This window comes from Pelodiscus sinensis, chromosome 6 (genome assembly GCF_052426305.1).
Source record: "Pelodiscus sinensis isolate ZL-2025 chromosome 6, ASM5242630v1, whole genome shotgun sequence".
Lineage (NCBI taxonomy): Eukaryota > Metazoa > Chordata > Testudines > Trionychidae > Pelodiscus > Pelodiscus sinensis.
The window spans coordinates 96,814,040-96,829,929 of NC_143057.1; the positions used below are offsets into that span (position 1 = coordinate 96,814,040).

At 43.8% G+C, this 15,890-nt stretch overlaps 1 protein-coding gene across 5 annotated transcripts in view; it reads right to left on the reverse strand.

The window, feature by feature from the left end:
• Positions 1 to 15,544, reverse strand: part of GPBP1 (GC-rich promoter binding protein 1) — a 78,884-nt gene extending 63,340 nt beyond the window's left edge. The window contains exons 1-4 of one of the 5 annotated variants that reach the window (XM_075932414.2): positions 15,272 to 15,544; positions 14,068 to 14,256; positions 13,240 to 13,496; positions 12,369 to 12,437 (exon numbers count right to left, since the gene is read on the reverse strand). The gene's annotated coding sequence lies outside the window, so the exon portion shown is untranslated. Of the gene's footprint in view, positions 1 to 10,905; positions 10,985 to 12,368; positions 12,438 to 13,239; positions 14,257 to 14,846; positions 15,058 to 15,271 lie in introns of those variants that run through there. The other 4 variants (XM_075932413.2, XM_075932415.2, XM_075932412.2 and 1 more) reach the window with 4 other exon arrangements.
• Between the last annotated feature and the right edge of the window lie 346 nt (positions 15,545 to 15,890).

A 15,890-nucleotide genomic window follows, 5' to 3' on the forward strand; every position in this document is an offset into this window, starting at 1 on the left:
TTGAGTCCTGATTTCTAAAGTAGTTCAAACAAAAAACAAATACTCCAACCTCAAATATGATTTATTCTTTTTTGGTCAGAAATTGAACTTTAGTCATTCAACGTGATTTTTTTTTAAACTTTTATATGCCGGAAAAGAGACTTTCCTCTTGCTGATTCTGAACAAAGCTTATTTTGAGGATATTCACTGATGAAGACTAATAATAAATGCTTTGACAATCTTAATGAACATGTCAGATTGCACCAACAATGAATACTAGGGATGTAAGAGACCAATCGGACAGTGTACACACTAGTCGCTTCCCCGCACTTCCTGCCACTATTACAAAGAAGCAGCAAGGAGGGAGAGAAGGGATGCTGGAGGGAGCCAGCTTAAAAGACAGTTCATCCCAGCTCCAGCTCTGTGGGAGTCCCCGCTGGGGCTATTGTACATTTCAAAGTTGAAATCCACATGGAGCCTGGGGCCAGCAGGGAGTCCCGATGACCCTGAGCTCCAGCCAGGAGCTTCTTCTTTGAAATGTACAGGAGCCCCAGTGGGGGCTCTTGTGCGTTTCGAAGAGGAAACACAGCATGGAGCCTGGGGCCAGCTCCATGCAGCATTCCAACTTTGAAATGCACAAGAGCCACCACTGCAATTCTTGTATTTTTCCAAGGCAGAACACAAGTTCTTAATGACTAATTGAATAGTCGATGGAAATCCCATCAACTATTCGATGAGTTAAACAAAATTTAACATCCTAATGAATACCTGTAAATATCTTTATAATTCTGAATATTAAGACGTAAGCCACCCCAGTTTAGCCATTTAGCAATTCTCAAGCTGTTAAAACATCAAGATACAAGACAGAAAGCAAATGTAATTAAATTCAACTTACTTGGAAAAAAGATTAAATGTGCATTCATCGCACACTTGGTTGAAATGCTTTTAAATTTGTGAAGTAGTTTGCATGGCTCTAAGTATGTCAATACATGTTTAAATAACCTGAAAGACTGACCTATAGAGTCCTGCATGAATACAAATGACCACTTGCACATGAGGATATCCCCGGACAGAAATCGATATGTGCTGATTCGCAGGGCTCTATTTCTAGGACATGCTGTGGCCAAAGGAGAGGAACATAGTGCCACCACTCCTCAGGAATGGGCACCCTGCGCTAACAGATCATCCCGGTCTCCTGTCTGGGGTTATACAGCCTCACTAGTGGGTGGTGACAGCACACAGAGGAGCTGCCGGCACAGGCTCCACGGAAGCAGTACCACATTCCTCTCTTTCTGCCACAGCACAGAAATAGAGCTCTGTGGATCAACAGATACCAATTTCTGTCCCCGGATATCCTCATACACAGGCAGAAATTTATACCTGCACAGGACTCTACCGACTTAACCATCTACTCCAAGGCCATACCTACGAAACAGGGCAAGCACAACCCTTGCCACGTCTCTGGAAAAAAGCTGTATGTATTCAATTTCCATCAACACATGTTCATTCACCAATTTCATACCTAAAAATCAATTCTGTCCATCACCATCTCTTTGCAAGTCTCTCCTACTGCTAACACTACTCTTATTGCTTTCCTGGGCATACCACAGGCCCTTCTGCCTCCTATACTACTCTTCCTCTGCCTCCTTCCTCTCAGAGATGCAGCATGCCATATATAGTGCTCTTTGCCACTCCCTAATCCACCAGTCCCATTCTGGGAAGAGAGAAATTACCCGGGCTGCTACTACTACTACCTGCCTTCCCCCTCCACTGGGTGACAAATACAGCAATGTTAGCACTGTTCTGTTCCATCCAGGATCTTCCCAGCCTCAAAAAAAAAAAAAAAAAAAAAAAAACCTGGCTCCAGAGACTGATCTGCTCACTCCCTCCCTCCATTACAGAAGATGGGCACTCTGTACTTCTCACACTTTTCCTCCAGAAAAAGGGATAACTATTCACTAGCCCAACTCAATACAAGCTTCATAAGAAAGGCTGCTATCTTCTCGGGGTGACCAAGATTTTTCAAGGTCTGACTCCAATAGTGTTTATGTAAAATTTTTAAAAAAATCCAAATCAAACACCTCATAACCTTAGAATGGGGCAACAAAGTAACAAAAAGCAAAACTCAGATTTTAAAACCGGAAGGAATCGTCATATGACTTGATCTCTTATACAACACACAGGTCATAGAATTTCATGCAGTGACTCCAGCCACAAGTTGTTGTGCTTATTGCAGAACTAGAGTAAGAACTTTCAGAAAGGAATCCTATCTGGAATTAATATATATCAAGAGATGACTAAACTACATCTTTTGGTGAACTAATCTGTTTAGTCAGATTAGGGATGGGAAGGCTGCTTTGCCCCTGTCTACCAGGGTCCCAGCAGGGAGCTAGGTCCTCCCACAGAGAGGGGCTACTGCTGCCAAGCAGCCCCTGTTCACAGCAGCCAGGGCTGGCCAAGCGAAACAGGGGCTGCTGCTGGAACAACCTCTGTGACGGGAAGCCCTGGCTGCCATGAATAGAAGCTGCTACAGCACCAGTCCCTGTTCATGGCAGACAGGGCTGTTTGCTCACGCTGATCACCATGCCTCTACATTTTAAATGTAGTAAGAGCCAGGACTGCTAGTCCCAGCTCAAGCCAGCTCTTGGGGCTACCCCCACTGCAGCTCTCCAGAGCAGTCCTATCGACTAATCGCAGAGTCAATACAAATTGTACAGCCCACTGGGGCTCTTGTACATTTTAAAGTGGAAGTGCTGCATGGAGCTGGGCTCCACACAGCATTTCAATCTTTGAATTGAATGTAGCAACAGCCAGACAGGCTCTTGCTATATTTCAAAGCGGAAGTGTCCTTGTCAACAATCAAATAGTTGATAGCAATTCCATCGACTACTTGATTAGTTGATTAATCTAATTAACATCCCTAATTTGTATGCACCAATTTTTAGCAAGATGCTGTAGATACCATCCAGCTATGGTTCAGTACCCCAAAGTGGGTCATAACCAGGGCTTGACAAGCGGCGGGGAGCCCTGCTCACCAGCCACGCTGCACATATGCTGATTGGGCTGCGGTGCCATGCCAACCTAAAATCTACTTGCCACAGGCAAGTAGATTGCCCTAATTGTCGAGCCCTGGTCATAACCCAGTTTTAATATGATTGCCAGAATTTAAACTTGCTAAATCCTTGTGCCAAAGCACAACCACCACCACCTGGGACAGAAGCTGAAGTCCTTGGGCTTCAGTCCTGGGCTGCATGGGGGCAGATTACAGGCCCCTTTGTCCGGTGCTGAAGCCCTCAGCTTCAGCTTTGGTCCCCTGTCCTGCCCAGAAAGGTGTGGTTCAGGGTTTGACTTTGATCCCCCTCCAAACTGGATAGCAAGGCTCAGGCTTCACTGCCCTCGCCTGCTACCGTGTACTAACTTTTCTTGTAAGCAGGGCTCAACAAATACACTTGCTTGCGGCGAGTAGATTTTACCAGCTGGCGAGTGCAGGGGAGGACTGGCCGAAGCCCGCACTATGGGCAGCGCAGCACCATCCAATCCGTCAGCCTGCAGAGGAGCAGAGCACCGCTGGGAAGGGGGAAGTGCAGTGATTCTTGCCAGGGGCTGCCTGCATGCAGCTCCAGCGCGAGGAGGCGGGGCGGGATGCCAGCACGCTGGCACGACTTGGCCCCACGGATTTTAAAGGGAGCTAGCTGCGGTGCACAGCGCAGCCAGGCCCTGCCCTGGCTCCAACCCCCCTTTGTCTCTGCGCTGCTCGTTCCCTGCACTGCCCTTAGACACTGATCCCTCTTCCCTTCCTGTTCCCCACGTCCCATTCCCCATGCCTCCACCGCACCCTGCTCCCCCCGATCCCTGCATCCCTCTGGCTCTGTGCCTCCCGTTCCCAGCGCCGCCCCCCTATCTCCCCACTGTTCCCTGCACCCCTCTGGCTCTGCGCTGTCCCTGCACCCTGCTCCCCCTGTGGGTTGGGAGTGAAGGGTGCTTGTGGAGGGGCTGGACAGGACAGGGGAAAGGCTGCTGTGACCCGGCAAAGAGTAAAAGGGGGAGTTCACTTGAAGCACCTTTGCCTTTATGGAAAAAAAGAATGAAAATGCTATTTGCTATTTATAGGGCTAAAATGCTGGGACAAAAACGAAAACAAAAAAAAACCCTACTGAAAAATGCAAACCTGTGTAAAAGACAACAACAAAAAAGGAGGGGGGCAAAAAAATGTTTTGCTTGGGGCAGCAAAAAACCTAGAGCAGGCCCTGGGGGAGCGGAGGGGAAGGGAGAAGAAAAATATGGGGAAGGGGCTTGTGCTGAGGCGAAGGGAGGAGGTCAGGAGAAGAAGAAAGGGGAAGGCATCAAGGGACAGGGGTGCAGGAGAGACAAATGCCAGGGGGCCAAGTGCAGACAATGAGAAAAAGGGCAGGAGGGGAGGTGTCAGTGGGAGGGGGGACAGGGTAATGCTGGGAGAGCATCTGGAGGGCTAAAGAGGGGAGGGGGAGGTGCTGGGAGAAGGCTTAAAAAAGGGGTGGACGAGAGTAAGGTGGGGATGGAGCAAGGCATCTGTGAGGGCACAGGGGTATGAGGGTGGTGAGGGGGTGGGTATCAGGGAAAAAGAGGGCAATGGGCAGGGGCAGTGAGGGAAGGGGGAGGCACCAGGAGGGTGCAGGTGCCTAGGGATTCTGGAGGTGAAGCAGAAGGGCAGAAACCTGCAGAGGAGGGACCAGCAGAGGAGAGAGGCAGGGCAGGTGTGTAGAGGGAGGTTTTAGGAGAGGGGACGAGGAGGGGTAGTTCACATGATCAGAGTGGGGCTACTGAGGAGTGGGCACAGGGGGGAGAGAAGGGCTGGTGGAGGGGGGGGCAGGTCTCAGGAAGGCTGAGGGCAGTGAGAAGGGCAGAAGTCAGGACATCAGAGGAGGGTGAAGGGATAGGGGGCAGCAGGGGAGCTGATGGAGCAAGGGGAGGAGACACAGCAGCAAAGAGAAAGGTAGAGGTTTATAAGAGATTTATTAATAACTTGGGTGATATTAATAACTTATTAGTAATTACTGTTCTTATTCTTATTAGGAATTTATGCCATTAAAAAACACTTTGTGGGGGAGGGTGGCGAGTCCCCTTTTGTGTCTGGCGAGTAGGGTTTTCCATAATTTGTCGACCCCTGGTTGTAAGGATGTGGTTGCAGTGCAGTGAAGCTTGAGAAACCCTGCTGTGTATGATCCTACACTGGAAGAAGGAGATCACTGGAAAAGTTAACATGAAGAGAAACAGAGACATTCTAGTACTCTTCCTGTTCCACAACTTAAATTTCAGTTATATTTCTCTACGTAGCCCACTAAAACAATGTCCTTCTTAAAACTTTATAGTAAAAGCCAGAGGGAAAGTGAGGTCTGAACTGCACTAAGAACCTCATAGAAGCTGTACTCTAATTAAAAAGTCAGTACACATTCCATTCCTTAGCCACAAAAAACACCATCTTAAAAAACTGAGTCATACTAGTATGCCATTTACAAGTAGATAAACTGAACTCTTCCTCCAAAACAAAAAAAAGATGAGGCATTCCCATCAGGCCCAATTTAAATCAAAGAAAGGACATTAGATTATAGAGGCCCTCCCCATAAAAATGTATAATGTCAAGTTTAACTCGCCTAACCAGTTTCTAATTGGAAACTGGTCCTTTATTGAGTTAAGGCTTTGGGTGGGGATTCAGGAGACCTTGCCAGACAGACTTTCCAGCATGCAAATTCATGCAAGTCAACCTCTGTTTCATTAGCCACAAAACAGAAACACTTCTGTAGCTCAAAAGGGTAGAAGTTAAATTCATTAATTATGACGTGCTCAAAATACCAGTGACACATGCTATTTAAAAAACTAATAAATACCATTCCAAATTGCTAACAAGATTATACAAAAATAAAATTTGCTTTTAAGTTTACTGTAACATTTACAATGTTAAGTGAAAGGGAGGTTGACATGATAGCATCAGGACAACCAAAATAGATGGTTTCTAAAAGCTTAGCAACAAAACATTTCTTCCTATTTGGAGAACACATCCTTTATATATTTGGGCAGTTCTATTTTAAAATGGAAACAAACTCTTAAAAACAACTGGTTTTGTCTTTTTCTATGCATTACAACTGAAACTCTGGCTCACTATAAGCCAAGACTAGAAATATAGTTAAATACTTCACATAAGGAAATGTAGGGTTTGTCTACACTTCAAATGCAACAGCAGCTACAGCTATAGCACTTCAGTAGAGAGGCTACCTAGACAGACAAAAAGTTAAATTGCTGAACAGTAACCTCTTTTTGTTTTATTGCCTTTGTTGGTTGAGTCAGACATATGGCACAGGGCAGCCTTATCTGGATCAAAAACTTTTGTATATTAATTAAAATTCCTTGGATTTTTTTTAATATTCAAGTGAAGATTTAGTAATCTATGAAGATGGGGTAAATGGTGGATGTAAGCAAAACTCCTAATGAAGACTCTGCACCAACAGCTGTTCTACATTACTCATTATTGACATGTCTACATTACCAGCATTACAGTGCCATAGTAATTCCTACAACAACAGAAGGGGTTATCACATAGCTGTAAGAATTCCCATTTCTAGTATATTATTTTGGTGGTAGCAAGGTTGACAGAAGCATTCTTTTTTCAACCTAGCTATGTCTACACCTGGAGTTAACATCAGCATAGCTACACTACTCAGTGGTGTGAATTTCACATTTGAGCACTATAGCCATGTCAACCTAACATTTCACTATAGACTCAGCCTATATCAGCAATTGCACTTAAAACCTTCCATTATACAACCATATAGGCATCCGTGAAATTTTTGCATAAGTTACTCATTGTTTGTACATAAATATTTGCTCATTACAAATAGCTGCCCAAAGTAACAAAATATCCATTTAAAAAAAATCTACGTTATACCCGATCCATTTTCTAGAGAACAAAGATGAGCAATAATTTTTTGATGGGAAAGCCACTCCAAAATTTCAGACACACATTTCAAACAATGGATGGTAAAAGGCGGGTAACTGACTAATAGTGTAGTTGATACAAATTGTATCGACTACACGATTTAGTTGATAAGGGAAGGTATTCAGTACCAACTCTCACCTGTCATGGGGCTACCCCTGCTGAGGTTCTGCAGTTTAAATGTAGTAGGATCTGGGTGTGCAGGCAGCCCAACTCCTACTACATTTAAACTGCAGAGGCACAGTGGGAAAGGATTAAGCTTAGACTTATTGGATAGTTGACTACTCGCTTACATCCTATTTCAAAGGCTTCCTATTAAGTTAGGAAGTAAACCAAACTGCATAAAAGGGTCAAAGGTTTTAAAAATGTAATGTTTCACATCAAAACATCACCTACTATTAGAGAACAGGGATTTATTTCAAATTAGGCCCACTTTAGAAAACAAACATAACTATGGAAAAAAGTTACTAGAGCTGGCTGAAACATTTTCACTGAAATTTATCAAAATATGCTGTTTCCTTGAAATGATTCAGCTTTAACTAGGTACAATAAGGTTGAAAAAGATACTTTCCTCACTCTCTTTATCAGTGGTTTTCAAACATTTTTTGTCATGATCCAGTTGAGAAAATTGTTGATGCCCATAACCCAACAATTAGACTCGAGTGTGGACTCCAGGAGGGGGCTCAGTACGAGAACTTTGAGGTATTGGAGGGGACTCCTGCTTTGGGGGAGAGGTCAGAGCTGGGACAGGAAGGGCTTACCTTCAGCAGTTGCCAGTCAGCAGTGCAGCAGAGATGCTAAAGCAGGTTTCTTGCCTCTCCTGGAACTGAAGACCATGCTGAGCCCCAGAACCAGGTTTCCAGCCAATGGGAGTGTGGAGGAAGTGTTCAGGACAGGGCCAGTGTGCAGAGTTCTGTGCATTCTCTTTCCCCTACCCACCCAGCAGCTGGGTCTGCTGCACAATCTGCGGTGTCAGGACAGGTAGGTGACCTGCCTTGGCACTACCACTAGTCACCTGAACCTCCTGCAGCAATGAGGCCCACTGCCTGACATTCCACAACCCAGTATCGGGTCACGACCCATAGTTTGAAAACCACTGCGCTATAGTAGTGATGTTAGATATTGACTAATTGAATAATTGTGTAACCATATCAAAACTTAGCAGCTACATAATTATTTGTTGGTCACCAAGGGCCAGGCTGGCAGCAAGTGCACACCCAACCCCACTCCTGGGGAGCCCTGTTACCCCACACTGCTATCTCTGTATCAGAGGCAGCAGCACAAAGCAGCAGCAGTTCCTGTCTGTGGAGGGTCCAAGCTCCCTGCAGACAGAGGCTGCGTGGCATCCCACAGATAGACAGGCGGCAGCAGCATGAGGGCGCAAGCAACTCTGCAATACAGCAAAGCCGGCTTCCTGTGGGTACTGGCTCCCACCTGCCCCCCCTCACTCTCTGCGCTGTGGCCTCTCTATCAGACACAGCAGCGCGTGGTGGGAGGAGGCAGCTCCGCCAGATCCAGTGCTCGTGGGGAGCTAGCTTTAAAGCCGACTTGCCACAGACACCAGCTCCCTCTTTCCCTCCCACCCCCACTGCATCCGATACTGAGGCAGCAAGGAGGGAGGGGGAGCCATCTGTATAGTCAACAGGGTTAAATGATAAACCCAGGCTTATCAGTTTAATCATGTAGTTGACTAAATGTTGATATCCCTACTCTATAGAATTGCAACATTGGCTCAGAATGTGGGAGACCCATGTTCAGGTCCTGGCTTTAACTTGAGATAAAAGACTGCTCTGAACAAGTAGAGCGGGTAACTGAAGGGGGGGGGGGGGGTGTGCTCACATCTGTAGCCAGTGTTTACTGAAGCATTTCACTCCTTAATTGAAGAAAAGTTGAGAATCAACTAATGAATTCTAGCAAAACTGAGGAATATCAAATTCCAATGCATACTATTATGTGGCAAAACCCCTCTCATTTTCTCCAACCTCCTTTTAACATGAAAAGAAAGCAAAAAAAGACACTAATCCAACTTAATCATCTGCAGTCACCTTTAAATTGGTGGAAGATGTATCATTATGAAATAGGAACTGGTATAATAACTATAGGGTGTAGCCATCTTTAAAAATAAACTACTAGGGAGATCCGGTTGATTTGAACCAGAATCTTAGTTTTGGTAAATCACTGCTTTTACTAAATTTTAAGATCAATAGAAATAAGTATGAATTTAAAATTTGTAGCAAGAACAGTATTTTGGACATTTAAATTGTTTTATTTTTACAAAGTGGCACTATGCAGTTTTTATTTGTTGAAACTAAATAATGGCAAAGGGTAAACATAACTTAAAATGACTTTAGTTTAAACAACAGAAAAAAGGGAGGCATTTTTTTCTTAGAAATGTTTAACTGTAAACACAGAATTTGCCTTCTTGTGGAGGTACTCTGGTAAGAACTAAAGCTGACTGACTGGCAGTTAACAGCATATATGGGACCAACTTCAGCATCAATTAGCAAAAATACTTCTGTAATTCTACACAAAGCTTAAGAACCTGACATCAGGATGACTCAACAGAAGAGTCCTGCATCCCTATTCAATGGTTTAAAAATCTGTCAGTATTAGAAATTGTGGGACACTAGTGTTGAGATTACCACCACGTTTCACCATCTTTCCTGCATCCTATAGAATTCCATCTGTGCATCTTTCCTCATTCCTCCCTTGTTGTATCCAAACACACAGACCCTTCTGCCCCTCCCCCCCCACACACACTTTGTGCTATTTAGTCCTCTTATATTACTGGATCATTTTATACACACAAAAGAACTCAAAAAAGGGAAAGTGAGAAAAACGGGTCTGTTTTATTCTGTCTCAGTTTATACCTGCAGCACCTTACAGAGAGAAGATAATTAAATCCTGATCTACTTCCCTATGCAGGAGGATCAAAGTGCTTATTATTGCACTAAATGCTTCAGCTGTTGACTATGTAGTTTTCAAAGTTCGTCTAGGCTGTGTTAAACAGGACCTATATTTATGTACAGTGACAATATAAAGTGAGAGACTAAGGAGTTGAGTATACATTGGATACTCAAGGCAATAGAGAACTGCCATGAATGCAGCAGCCCGTCTGCATAGAACCTCCTCTGTATGGGTAGGCAGCCAACTGTGGAGCTGTCCTGTGTATTACGAAGGAGAAATGAATGGCCTGTAACACCATACCAATTCAGGAATCTCACTATGATAGTTAATGACAGATATCACAAACTGTAAGAAAGACTAATGGCAAAGCACTGCCAAAAACAATCACTGGTGTATTACATTATAATATTGTTGCACAATTTTACAACACTACTGTTCACTATAGATGTGCACATCACAACTAATCCTCCCCCACAAAAAATACTAACTCAGATTACTGAAAAGTAAACAATACAAGATTTAAGAATAGAAAACTCCAGAAATCCACGAGGGATTTACCTATGGCCAATCTGTTCCATTCATATTATCCAGGAATAAACTTATTATAATGATAGACAGCAATGCAAAATCTAAACAAACTGTAAAACAGGAATCAGCTCAACCCCACTCCCAATATCATTTCATTCACTGCATCTTAGATGTCTCCTTAAGGCCTTATACATCTGATATAGCTTATTTGCTTACTGCAAAGGAAATAAGCTATACCAGCATAAGACTCCTTTAAAGCAATATGACTGCATGCCCTGGGGGCTGCATCAGGATAGCTATATTGATAATAAACCTTGTAGCCCTGACAAATTACACCTGTACAATCAATGTGTATAAACCAAGCCTTACAACATCAATTCTTCAGAGCAGGGGTCTCATATTAATGCATGCCTGCAAAATGCAGCAGCCTGCTAAGCACTATCAATTTTTTTAAAATGTTTATATTGAGGATGCACTATAGTGGAGCAGCATGGTGGTACTTTTCCTTAGTAGGCCCTACCTACCTGTAGGGATTTTGGTCAAGGTGCAAGGTTCCATCAAGAGATACAGTAGTGAAAAGAAAAACTCTCCTGCTGCCAGCAACTAGAAAGTGTAAAGAATGGAGTCAATTTTCCAAGAGTGAAGGACACCTTGCTATATACCAAACAAAGAACCAAGGGAAATCACTCCACAGAATGAATGTCCCTTGATGAGAAAGGGCTCGAGATCAGTTAGAAAAACTGATGAACAAATTGTAGAACCACTGAAAGTCAGTAGCCTGAATAGTATTAGCAGGGCTCGCCGAACCGTGACAAGCCCTGCTCACCAGCAACGCTGTCTGGCGATCTGCGCATGCGCAGATCGCCCTGCACATGCACAGATCGTCCAAACCTGGCTCTTCCGGGTTGTAATCTACTCGCCACAGGCAAGTAGATTACATAGTTTGTCGAGCCCTGAGTATTAGAGATTTTCCTATTGTTATGACTTTTAAATGGAAGACTCTTAGCTACTTCACTAATGGGTACTCATCCATTTAGATAATTTAAGGAAACACCATCAACTTAAAACTTTAGCCGTAAATGATGTTTTTTAACCTACTTGAAACAATAAATCATTCTTTAAAATTTCAGCTGCAAAGGAATTTCTCCATTTTTCAGTATGTTTACTTTATACATTTGCAGTACTTTGTATATAGCCTGTTTCACAATTTATCCTGTATAATCAATTAGCCCTCAAACACTTAATGAAACGTGCTGTAAAAGTGCCATGAGTCAGTATACAGCCAAACTAACTTCAATGGAGTTCCTCACAAACACAGGGATCCGCCCATGCAGAACTTATTATAGAATAAGGCCTTTATTTTCTTCTCATTGCACAGATTAAGCAAAGGAGGAAAAAAACACTTGAGGAGGAGGAGGGGAGGGGGGAGACAGAACTTGGCCAGGGGATTTGGGAGAAGAAATTGTCTCAGAATGAAGACTAGATCAAAGACCTTTTAATGATGGTTTACATAATAGATTTTGATGCAGCGGGTGCCAAATTGGAGGACACTTCAGCAATACAACTCCTTACTATATTTAATATAAAGTTCCTCCAGCACTCAGGTCATTCTGATCACACAGGAACCTGGACAGAGGCCTTATGAAGTAGGCCTATTTAAAGCAAGTCCTTTCATTCCTGGTCAAAATATCAACATATAGAAAAGCTATTTCAATATAGTCCTCTAGGCACAGACAGCTTCACATTCATTGAAAATTGCTTGTAAACTAGGCTTCCACTTCAAGGCACTACCCCCAGATGCTATTTTAGAACCTTTCATGAGACTTAAAATTGGTAATGCTCTTCATAATTTGTTATCTATTAAGAGAAAATTATTAAATATGGTCACTTCAGTTAAGTGCCAGACTACATATAATGCTGCAAGTATTTAAAATATAACCTTTATGTATAATACATAAGATTAAACCTGAATAAAGTTACCACTGACTTTTGAACTAGGTTGTTTTGTCCATCTTAATTTTTCCTTGAAGCAGTAGTGGATCTGTTGAAAGCAAACCTGCAGAGAAATTAATTCAAAATATTGTAGTAAGTATCTATACACAATTAATAGGCCAATTGTTTCTTGTAAGAAAGTTACTGTTTCCAGTGAAAAAGAGGAACACGCACAAAATTTAACAGTAAAGATGTGGAATTTAACAATAAAAAGGCAAAAATGTGAATTAAGCAGCTTATTGGTATCTAACAAGTCAGAAATTAAGGGAGCTTTCAAAAATAGGATAGAAGGTTAAAACCCACAACATTACACTACTCTGAAAACAACTTAAAAGTCAAGACAGCGTAAGACAAATGTTATCAAAAGCTGAGCATGAACAGAACTACTATCTCTACCCTTAAAACTAAATATGCTGCAGGAAATCATGTTACCTACGTTACACAAACCATAAAGCTCTTAAGCATCTATCACTTCAAGAACCTTATGGAGAGTTTCTATGCTATAATGCGTACCAAGAATTTAATTCTTTTCATTTGTATGCTACTCAATCAACTTAGTCAAAGGCATTAACTTCTTTCTTGATGTTTACATTGTATTCTGAACAAACACAAAGACTAGATAAAATTTAATACAACAGCATACAGAAGTTCTTAATATCACAAGGTTTTTTCTAGTTAATCTTTCTGCAATAAACTTATGATATTTAGAGACTCTTGATAGTTACCAAACATGGTAAATAAAAGTTGGACTGGGAGCTCATTGGAAGGCTTTCAAAAATAACATTTATTTTGTGTGAACATTACTTATGCCTCTATTGATGGTATAGTTTATTCAAGTGAATATTAATGCACAGTAAGATACTTACAAAATCCAAGAGGACAGCACAAGGTGTTAGTTCTTTGTAATTTGTATTTTCCAGTTTGTTTTCCTTGAAACTCGAAGATTCTACATCAGTAGCTATTTGACAGAGTTCACCTCTTAAAAAAATCAGCTACCCATCCTTCGTTTAGTCTTCACAAATCTATTTCCAAAGTTTGCCAACTCTGATTTAAGAAGCTTGTTCTATCTTTTTGCAGCCTCTTCACTATTCCATGTACATCTCACTATAATGAGCATCAGCTCCTGATGAAATAAATATAACTTTTATGACACCAAGAGTAAGACTGAATTGCTAAATTTCACATCTGAACTGAAGAACATTTCTAAGCTTCAGCTTATAGAGGCATCTGCAAACAATGGCTATCTGGATACCACCATATTGACTGTTGGCAACATTTTAGAAAAAAACCCTCAAATAAAATATAAAAGGAAAAAGAAAAAAAGGTCTATTAGTCTCTTCATTTATAAAATAGGTTTCATTGCAAAGTAAAAAAAAGGCTGTCAGAATATTTAAAAAATAAAATAAAAGTAAAAATATCTTCCATGAAACTCTTCAGTTGTGTTTAAACAGCAAACAAGGATTACATTTAATGTTATCTAAAACCAGCTGACAAAACTAGCTATGCATATGACTCAAATGTATCTTAACTGGTGCCTGGAAATTTTTAATCTTGACAGAAAAAATACACTGTCTTATATATGAGATTAAGAAATTTAACCAATTATCCATTCCATGTGGACAAAAGTGTCCAGGGATGAAGTGCCTCCTACTTTTGAGTAGAAAAATTCAAGACTTCACAATCTTTCAATTTACTTCTTAGATGTCCTCTGAGGGTTTCAGAAGCCTTTTGAGTAGAAAGTGACTAAACAAGACATAATTCCAGGTCGATGTCCAGTTATGATTTTCCCTCTTCAACTGAAGCAAAGGTCAGACATTGACCTGCAGCCTCTCTCCCCCTCCACAACAAACTGAGGCCAGGACAGCCTTTATAATCCAAACTCCCTACAGGAGGAAGAAAAAAAAAAAACAATCACCAATTACATATTTTCCTGTAAAACTGTCACATCTTTTAACAATGCAATATTCATACTTTTCAATTCAACCTTCATTCATGTGATTGAGAAAGAAGAGGAAGGAGGCATTTCCTAGTGAATAAAACACAGCATCAATAAATATGCTGCACATGCTGAAGTTTCTCCGTGCATAATACAAACAGACATTTGCTCCAACACCAACCAGTCTCCTCATGTTCATAAAAAACGTGTTACAGCAAGAGAGGAAGAGGATCCGCAGTTTAAGATGCCAAAGGGGAGGGGGGAATCTCCAGGCATTAAAGAGCTACCTGGGAAATCCCTCCAGCACCCCCGCTGGGGAAGAGAAATAAACAGGAGTAAGAGATGCATAGGCTGCAGTCGGGATTAGCTCACACATCAACGTGATACTTCCGAATGCGTTTGTTTTTAAGGCACCGGAGGAAGCGTATCTACTGCCACCACCACCCCACCCCCCGCGCGCGCACACACACATACACATACACACACACACACCGGGGCAAGGAGACACTTTCCTGAGGGATTCGCCTTGAGACTTACCTAGGAAAAATTTAAATCCTCACTCTGGGTCTATCGCTGCCCCTCCTCCAAGCCCTTGCCGGCTCCGCCAGGCCCCCCGGCCAGGCAAAGCGCTGTACTCAAACCAGAGGCCACATGCACCGCGGCTGACCAGCCCTGGGGAGATGGACCCCCCAGCAATGGCAGCAGAGGCGCTCCTCGTGCTAGGAAGCCCCACACAAGGTGGCAAAGGGACCCTTCCTGCGCCAGCTGCCTCTCTCCTCTCCCCCAAGCCAGCTCCCCGCCCCGCACCCCCTACCCACCACCGCATGGAGGCCACCAGCCCCCTCCACAACAGGGATTCCCCTCCACGGAGCGCCCTGCCCCCGCCGTCAACGGAGCAGCCGAGCCCGCCTCCGTTTCCCCCCGCCGCCCACGCAGCCCCTCGGGCCAGCCCCGGGCCGTACCCGGCTGGCTGGTCCCGGCGGCGGCAGGCAGAGAACAGGGGGGTCCCGGATTTGAAAGCTCCTTTTGCCGCTTCTCCACACGCAGTCACACAACTCGCCTCGCTCCCAAAATGGCGCCGCTCCGAGCCGCAATGCTCTGCGCCCAAACCTCGCGAGAGTCAGCGCGCCCGGCCAACGCCGCGGCACGGGCCCCCACAGGCCAAGCCGCCCGCCAGGCGAAAAGGGAGGAGTTTCAAGGGGCGTCGACCCACGCCACGGAGGAGTTTCAAGGAACCCCCGCCTGCCGTCTACTCCGCCTCTCCGTCCCTCCCCCACCTCGCCACCTGAGCCAGCGGGGAGCCCTCCGTGCCGTGACGTCACCCGGAACAATCCCGAACGTTCTGAAAACAGCTGAGAGGGAATCCCCAGTGCGCACCATCTGTCTCTGATCTGGGAGTGGGGAGTCCCCGACCGCTACTCACCCCAGTGGGGCGCAACAGGAAGTTTATTAATCCTAATTAATGCTATCTCGCATGCCCTACTGTCCCTGGTGTGATAGCATCTGGGGACTCCCGAGCAGGAACAGCCTGGGTACGAGGCAGTGCTGTGTGTTGTGCTGGCTTTGGATGTGCCCAAGCGG